Source organism: Pinus tabuliformis, chromosome 9, assembly GCF_031772625.1.
Source record: "Pinus tabuliformis cultivar Carrire ecotype Pingquan chromosome 9, CPIR1, whole genome shotgun sequence".
Lineage (NCBI taxonomy): Eukaryota > Viridiplantae > Streptophyta > Pinopsida > Pinales > Pinaceae > Pinus > Pinus tabuliformis.
Window position 1 is genome coordinate 738,458,644 of NC_142307.1, and position 9,088 is coordinate 738,467,731.

Sequence of the window (9,088 nt, forward strand, 5' to 3'; positions counted from 1 at the left end):
AAGCACAACAGAGAAAAAATGAAACAGAATGAATACTTGGAAATTGTAATTCCTACTTGTCTCAATTGTGATTCTTTCTATCTAGAGGAGTTTGTTCCTATTCCTTAGGGTTGTTATATCTAGATGTTCCTAGATTGGTGTGTATTTGAAATATTCTCTCAACCAAGTGATTGTGTGTCCAAGATTAGTTTACCTATCTTGAGACAACACTAAATGTATTTATATGTATCTCTATTTGATGTGAATATATAATATAATGTGCATGCTCAAATTTTAAGTTGGTACCGGAGCCCGTATGGGCTTGGGGGATTGGCCCCTCCTGGGCCAAGGGAAATAAGAGTATATGTATTTGTATTGGGCATTTTCCGTTTATATTTGTCCATCAGATTAAGTGATTGTGCTGATGCGACTTTGGAAGGGTCGTCAACCCACGTGTTGAAGAAGTTGACTGGTTGTGAAAGCGGATATGTTGTTCGGCAATTGGAATGTAGTGTAAAAGCATTATGGGTTGTTTCGATGTGGGAAGAGTTGTCGTCGATATGAGGGCGTATAAGTACGTTGAGGAGTTATGGAAGACGAATTAGTGGGATGTAATGAGGTTCTTGCAACGAGTGAGATGCTGGGAATATCGCCAGCTTCCTGGTATAGTGAGGGTGACAAATCCCAGCAGGCCTGACAAGGCTCGACCATTCTTGGTTGTTGTTAAACTTGCATAAGAGCGGAAAAATTATGTATTGGGTTGTTGTTTTGTTCATGGAGTGAGTCATATGAAGTGGAGAGATAAATATGGGGAGAGCCATGGTCCCAACCCTCTCCAATCTCCTACGCACAGTTGCAACGACAGCAAAACAACCATCGTGGAATGCATTGAGGGAGTCCTATGTGAGATCCAGATCGACTGAATCACACAAAGACAAAACCACGTCTCTATAGAAACCAATCTTCCATTCAAAACCCACCAATGCGAGCCCCTTTCCCGCATCATGGAAACCAACCCTGTAGAACTCATGAAATTCTATGCAGACATGTTCATGTTGAGGTAGATGGAGATCGTGGTAGATTCCCTCTACAAATAGAAGTTGATAAGGGGTTTATTTCATATTTACGATGGGCAGGAGGCCGTCTCCATGGGTATGGAGGTTTCCAACATGAGGAAAGATTGCATTATCATGGCCTATAGAGACCATTTCCTCTTTTATGGTCGTGGAGGGACTCTGTTTGAGGTTTTTGCAAAGCAGATGTGCAGAAAGGATGGGTTCTCTCACGAAAAAGGAGGATCCATGCATTTCTACAAGAAGGAGAATGTATTATATGGGGGGCATGGAATAGTGGGCGCCCAAGTCCCCCTTGGCTACGACTTGTGCCTTGCAAAAGTTGTTGGCCTTAGTTCAGATTGGTTGAAGCAAGAGCGCAAGGGAAAAATCCACAGAATTGCTGAAACTCTTGAATAAGTACAGAAAAGAATGGGAATTTGCGGACACCACGGGTTTCAGTCAAATCAGGCAATCTTACTAATCAAAAGGGAGGTGTGTTGAGGCTACCACTTCTGTAGCTTCCAAGCTTATTTCATCTCAGTGGAAAATATGCTCCAAGTGATTTTAATAAAATGATTAATTTTAATTGAATATTCTTTTATGAATTGTTAATTGATCATGCCATAGTTATTGAAGAGACATTAGTCTCGCCAACTATTGTCATAAGTCTGCGTTGGAATTGGCCATTTCAACAATAGAAAGGTTTATTTGTATGACAATGACAGAAAAATAGTGAAAATGACATTAGAGAATACAGGTTGAAGCAACCTCAAAGGATGATGGACATCTAAGTAAATGTTTGTCTGAGTTAGTGTGAGTTTGTGGGACAGACTCACTAGCATGTTGTATTATGAGTCACACATCCTAACAAGTAAGCAATTCTACGCTGTTTTGTAGTGGTCTTTATAATGTATGTACCTGGTAACTCCAAGAATTGGAGTGTGTAATGCAAGCCTGATAAGGCATATATACCCCCATAAATTTTGTGGTAATATTAAAACCACTTTGTAATTGCAGGTTTTTGGTTAGCTGGAAACCACTGTGTAGTGTTGGTTTGTGGTAAGCCATAAATCACATGCGAGAGTGAAGTGGACAGGGATTCTTGTAGGCACTGTTTAGGGTGAGCTGAAAAAACCCTTGGCATGTCTAAGGGTGAGCCGAGAAAACCCTGAGCCTAGTTAAGTTGGGTCTGTGGTGAGCCTTGGTGGCTGAATTGAGTGCCTTGGAGGCACAATTGGGCCTTCGCGGTTGTGTTGAGCCTTTGTGGCCGAATTGAGTGCCTTGGTTGCAGAGTTGAGCCTTTGTGGTTGTGTTGATCATTGGTGGTTGAGTTGAGCATTGGTGGCTGAGAGCCCTTATTGGCATGGTTGAGGGTAATTTGATAAAACCCAAAGCATGGTTATGGGTAATCCGATAAAACCCATGATGATGATGATGGAGGGGGAATTTGTAGGTACAATACATGTATGCAGTTATAATGGTTGACAGAACCATGTATGCGAAGGGCATCCTAGCAGACTGACGGTTGCAGTGGTTGGCACCTATGCATTCTGGTGGATGGTTGCTCCTTTATATGGGCGTAAACATATTCTTTTGTTATGCTTGACCACAACTAGACAGACAAGTAGTCTTTAAGGGGGTGACTTGGAAATTGTAATTTCTACTTGTCTCAGTTGTGATTATTTCTATCTGGAGGAGTATGTTCCTATTCCTTAGGGTTCTTATATCTAGATGTTCCTATATTGGTGTGTAGTTGAGATATTCTCTCAACCAGGTGATTGTGTGTCCAAGATTAGTTTACCTATCTTGAGACAACACTAAATTTATTTATACGTAACCTTATTTGATTTGAATATACAATATAGTGTGCATGCTCAAATTTTAAGTTATGTAGACAAAAATTTCTGCAGATTACGAAGAAGAAATTTGCAACTAACTTGTATGCATGTGGATGTAGAAACTGCAATTTTCTTTTCAAGATGCTTTCTTTCACCTTGAGCAGTTGTCAAGCATCTTATGCTTTTTTCAAGTTGATCAGTGGTTAATCATACACAGTTTTGCCTAAACTTGTGGAGATTAAACCTTTCCACTTAATCTGATTGGATCACTAAATTTGTGGAGACTAAACCTCCCCACCCAATCTGATTGAATCATTAAGCCCTAGTGGAGACTAAACCTCCCCACCTAACCCTTGCAATAGGAGTCCCCACGTTTAAACCACAACATCCATAATCTTCTTGACATCTTATGCTTTGCGTGTTTCTTTTTGCATTGGCATCTTATGCTTAGACTCTCGCAACTCTGTGGTGTAGGAAGAAAGAGGATGTCAGAATAAGAAAAGCATAATGGGATTTACAGTAAAGCGTGGATAGATAAGTTCCACAAATACTGTTTTACCTTCAAATATAGCAAATTTCCTTATAACTAGGGTAAATGAAGATACTTTTTTCAAAACATCTAATGAAAGAGGGTTATTGTTCCACGTTCAATTTTAGGTGATGGCATTGCAGTTATGATTATATCAATATAGCAAAACCTCAAATGTTCAAAAAAGATTTAACAAGCCACAAACTTCAACTCTTCTATTATGATATAGTTTGACAATTCATTTTGCTAGAACCATTAAATCAGTATATAGAAAGATCTAAAAAAAAAATTATAAATCTTTCATATTCCTATCAAAAAATGTAACCTTTATCAACATATTTGTAAAGTTGGTTTAAGTTTAATTCAAACAAACAACATTAAATATGAGATGCTTATTCATAAAAATCACCAATCTAATTATGCTATTCTATATCATTTTAATTTTTTAATTAAATATTTCTAATTATTTTTAATTTTCCTTTATTTATATTCAACATTTTAAAAAAATTTAATTGTTTTTTTTGCTTTATTCATATAAAGAATTATCTCTCTTTATATATACCAAATCCAATTGATTAACAATTTACACAATTCTTCGTATTTATATATTATATGTTTATATTTACTCACCTTTGAATGATTCTTAATAATTATATATGTTATAACTAGCGTTTGCACCAGATGTTGCAAAGGAAACGCCGTAAGACATAAATTGAAGAACATAAATACAACAAAAGAATACTTTGATAAAGAATAGAAATATATTGAACGCTCAAATCAATGCCTCATTAACTGGAACCACTTAGTAGAGATATCTATCAACATTAGGATTATACACAATGATCAAGATATTTCCCATATACAAACAACACCTTCCACAACAACCTTTTGTCACATCCACATTTTAAAAAATGCCTTGGAACGTGATTGGAATCTCCCATATGGCCTTTTTCATTATGCAGATAAATCTTCCATATTGCTATTTTCATCATGAATATTGTTAGTTCATTGTTGTAAAGTGTTAGTGTGTTAAATTCAATACTATAAGTTCAACAAGCGAAAAACATTCCTCAATTAGCATAATATGCATTTTTCTCTCACCATGTATTTTTTAGTCAAAGAGCACAAATAACAGATTAACATGTATTTTCCCTTCATTATTTTCATCATAGAGCCAAAAAATCTACGCCTTATCTATAAAGTAACAAAAACATTTTGAAATAAGTTTAATATTTCAAGCGAGTGTCTAACCTATAAAGTAACAAAAACTTTTTGAAATAAATTTGATATTTTAAACAATTGACTAACCTAATTTAATAATTGAAAAATTCTCAAAGATGAATTACACTCCATAATAAGAGAGCCACCATTGGAGCCCATACTTTCACTAAAACCAAAAGAAACACAACCACTTGTTAAGAAGAAATTCAAGCAATAATAATAAAACAAAAATAATAAACATTAAAGTATAAAATGGTATTTCCAACACACATGTATAAATGTACATGCTCTATGCCCATTGTTAGATTAAATGGGTGTGGAGAAAATTAGTAGAGAACCCAAAATTGTATTTCTAATTAGGAGAGGGGTAGAGAAATGTTTTAAATGCAGGTTGTTGTCATTCTAATGAAACCCCCCTTTGCTAAGGGGATGTTAAGATTCTGAGAGAGAAGCTAGGCTGGGTAGAGAACACCTTCCTTGTGAAAACAGAATGTCAGTGTTTAATTGCTCAGAGTTGTTCTCTGAAAAAGGCGTTCTTGTAACGGAGCCGAGCTACAAAGCACGGATCTGCCATGTGGGCGCCTCTTATCTCGCCGGAGAATACGAGGCCTACGATAATGATGAAACCCAAGGGGATTCGAACTCGAATATGCAGGTCGGAGGTTTGCAAAGAAGTAACAGCATGAGGATAACTGGCACGCAGGGTTACATGGCGCCAGAATACCTAACCAGCGGCATTGCTTCTCAGAAGACAGACGTTTAATGTTGTTCTTTTGGAGGCTAGTACTGATCGCGGTATAGGGAGTCTGAGGTCGTGGATGGATCCTCGATTAAAGGACTCTTTTCCCGTAGATTGCGCAGAGAGGGTAGCCAGGATCGCCGCTTCCTGCGTGGATTCAGACCCGAGAAAAAGGCCTGATACGAGAAAAGTTGCAGGGGAGCTGTCTAGAGTGTTTATCTTGTCCGAGCAGTGGTCTGAGCGAATGAAGGCCAACAAAGGATTGGTTAGTAGCACCTTCGAGGCCAGATAGAGCATTTCCTAAGGTTTGTGTTCCTGGCCGGCATCTTTCTGTTATTTCAACATTTGAAAGTGCCTGTGCTGCGTTACAGTGGTTCATATTTGTTTCTTGTACAGAAAAACCCTCGTAAAATGGAAAAATAAAATTTAAAAAGACAGTTCAAAATCATTTTCTTTGCATATCTGTTCAATTTATTCCTCGTGCATCTTTCGCTCTTTATGTGGATGTTGGAATTCTGCATCAATTCAACCATGAAATCAGAAATTCGAAGATAAAAAAAATTGCAGAAGATTTTTTGGGAAGTGAAATGCGTTTCAATTTGGGAAAATCAATGGCAGTTAAATGTGAAATGTGCCAGTGAACATTCTAATTTTACTAAGAAATTAATTATAATTTCACAACAACAACAAAAATTGTCATTACTAAACATTTAATTATACATTTAGATTCATATGCGTCAGGAATGGTCCAGAAGAATCAAATTTTAATCATTTTTTTAAAACCTGTAAACCTACCGGCAACATACAACATGCCAGATCCTCTAGGGCCAAAGGAAAAATAGTTTGGCTCACACGAAGTCTCTTCGTTTGAAACCATGACCGCTTTACAGCGACGAATCGAGCTCGGAGCTGGAAAATGTCGATAATGAATTTCGGACGGCTGTTCCTATATCAAACATCCTTCAGACGGGTGGTTTGACGAAATTCGACGATGGAAATTTATTACTTTTCAAATTCAGGTTCTTTTACTTCTATTTGGACGATTTATTCGCACATAGGGCTAAAATTTCTATAAATTCTGTAAAAAGCATCACCCAAAGATCAAATTTAACGGTGGAGCGGGAATTCGTGACATGATATGAAGTTTATTTTCAATGCATTCAAGGAGCCCCGGATACATCATTCCATTCCACTGTAAAGGTGCAGAGGAAAAAGAAAGGTTAAATACCTGTATCACTATTAAATATTTGTGTTTTCGTGGGCGCTGTGGAATTCAAGGCATAAGCAGTCGCTCCGCCGGCGACTCCAAGAGCCAGAGCGCCCCCGAATGCGGGGGTTCTCATGCATTTATTAGTGGCTTCCATGGCGTATTCAGCCGCCAGTGCTTCTGCCCTTTATAACAGCACAAACCTGTCGCAGGGGCAGAAAGATTTGCGAAAACCTTCTGGCCCCCGAAAGCTGCTTCTCGCCTCCAAATATCACCTGCGAAGGAGCTTAGCTCGCATCTTCAGGAGCCATTGAAACCCTAACCTTGAAATTAGTGCGGCTTTTGCATCTGTTGTTTACCAAAAAGAAAAAACAGTAGCATTGCTATTCCATTAAGAAATCAAATGATACAACAGTAGACGAGGACAGAAATTGCCCCAAAAAAAAAATCTTCACACATGAATCTGAATAGAGACCCCAAGACCCTGTGGAACCAACAGTAGTATTTCTTTCTATAAAAATTGAATGTCCAAAAAAAATGAGCTAGATTATGTCCGCTGGTGAATAGGATTTGCCAAAAAAATAAAACAACTTCACACATGAATCTTAAAAATTGAATGTCCAAAAATAATTGAGCTAAATTATGTCCGCTGGTGAATAGGAATTGCCAAAAAAATAAAACAACTTTACACAGGAATTTTAATAGAAACCGCCAACACCCTGGTAAGAGGTTTGGCTATACCTCTTATCTCTATATCGAGGGCTAATCTCGAAAAATTTCCAAAAGAACCCCCGAGAGAGGTGTCTTGTTTCACAAAACTGCCAAAAGTGGTTTACATGTGGGTGATGAGAGTTCGGCCACACATTTAATGTTTCTATTTGATCTAAAAGCCCATTTAATGTTTATATATATATATATATATATAATATATATATATATATATATATATATATATATATATATATATATATATATATATATATATATATATATATATATATATATATATATATATATATATATATATATATATATATATATATATATATTATTAAAATAATATTTTTTAATTTAATTATTTTAAAAAAACTTTCAAAAAGGTAAACAGTTTTTCAATTGTTATTAGCTTTATAACTAATTAGAGAATAGAGAGTTTAGCAGTGGAACATTTAGTATAGGTTCAGATTCTGTATCCCAAGAGGTAATGTAAGGAAGAAAACTCTCCGAAATTGAAGAATACAAACCAATTTTAATCCCAGTTTTTGAGGTATTGCAACATTTTTTTTTCCTTCAACATGTGAACATTTATTAATGTTTTTCTTCTTCTAGTACTTATGTAACGAAGTTGCAAATCTTTTTAAGTTATGAATATGAATTTATCTTGAATGATACTCGCATTTCATATTTAAAGAGTCTTAATGTGCAGTCGTAATGTGCACTCCACCATGCTAAAAATTCCTCCATGTCTTGGGCCTTTTCCATCATTCTTTCTGCATTGTTAGCACTAAGATTCTTAATTTCCTCAGTCATTAAACTTTGTTGATCTTCATCTTTCTTCTAGTGACTTTTTAATTGAAGCCTTGAACCCTCATCAATCTTGGCCAGTTTGGTTTCAAAGATAGGTTTCAGAACTAGAAGACTCGTTGCAAGTTCTCATGGCCTATCCCTCCGGCCACATACTTTAAAGTTTTCATCAATGTTTGGATGTCCGGGGCACTAGTTCCCCCACACCCAAGGATTGTCTCCAAGGCTACAACACCTTGAATAGGCAATTTACAGGTTTTCAGGAGAAAAAGTCAATTTGAATCACATATACATGAGTTGTGGTATGCCTAAAATTAATTACTTGATTTGTGCCGATTCTCTTGAGTATCCATATTTTGAAATTTGTCTGTTTTACTTCACTTCACATTGGGAACAAAATATAAATTGATTCCATTTAATTTTTTAGAGATTTGAAGACACAAATCAAACAACATTCATTTTCTCATTTTTTTCAAGAGTTGATATAGACTTTATTTATTTGTAAAATGCAAAAATTGAAAAAAATATTAACATGTCAAGAGATTTAATCCCTTATAGTGCTTTACATCAGAATATTTTATTAATTATCGAAAGAGTGAAAGTGAAATATCAATCCAAGTGAGCACAATGAGAATTTGATTATTAATGTTTTATAATGTTTTTAATTAAAACTAACCAAATATGTATAATCATTATGTTTGTATGATAACTGACAATGTTTTTTGATTGAAAGTATTTTTTTAAAGGACACACGTCAACTCCAACTTGAGCATGGAGGAAATTACACATCGACCTCATATGGGATTGTAGAATGAGCATCTCGGCTCAAAATTTTCATTTATATCATCCTTGGTGTAAGTACATTTTATTGGCTATTTATTTAAGTCGCATGTTTCTAAGTATTTGAAACGATTATCAAATTGGAACATCCATTTGAAATATGATTTCATTGTTTGGCGCACATGTGATGGAAATTATAATGAACAGTTTCCTAAA

The 9,088-nt window shown here is 35.9% G+C and overlaps 1 long non-coding RNA gene across 3 annotated transcripts; it reads right to left on the reverse strand.

Annotated features, from left to right (window-relative positions):
- Positions 1-5,741: 5,741 nt before the first annotated feature.
- LOC149150810 (uncharacterized) lies at positions 5,742-7,031 on the reverse strand. Of its 3 annotated transcripts, XR_016262867.1 has the most exons (3): positions 6,590-7,030; positions 6,157-6,301; positions 5,742-5,876 (listed from the first exon to the last, which is right to left on the reverse strand). It is a non-coding gene; the product is annotated as an uncharacterized LOC149150810 (long non-coding RNA). The 3 variants fall into 3 exon arrangements; XR_016262869.1 differs by lacking the exon at positions 6,157-6,301 and having other exon boundaries at positions 5,749-5,876; positions 6,590-7,031; XR_016262868.1 differs by lacking the exon at positions 5,742-5,876 and having other exon boundaries at positions 5,886-6,301.
- Between the last annotated feature and the right edge of the window lie 2,057 nt (positions 7,032-9,088).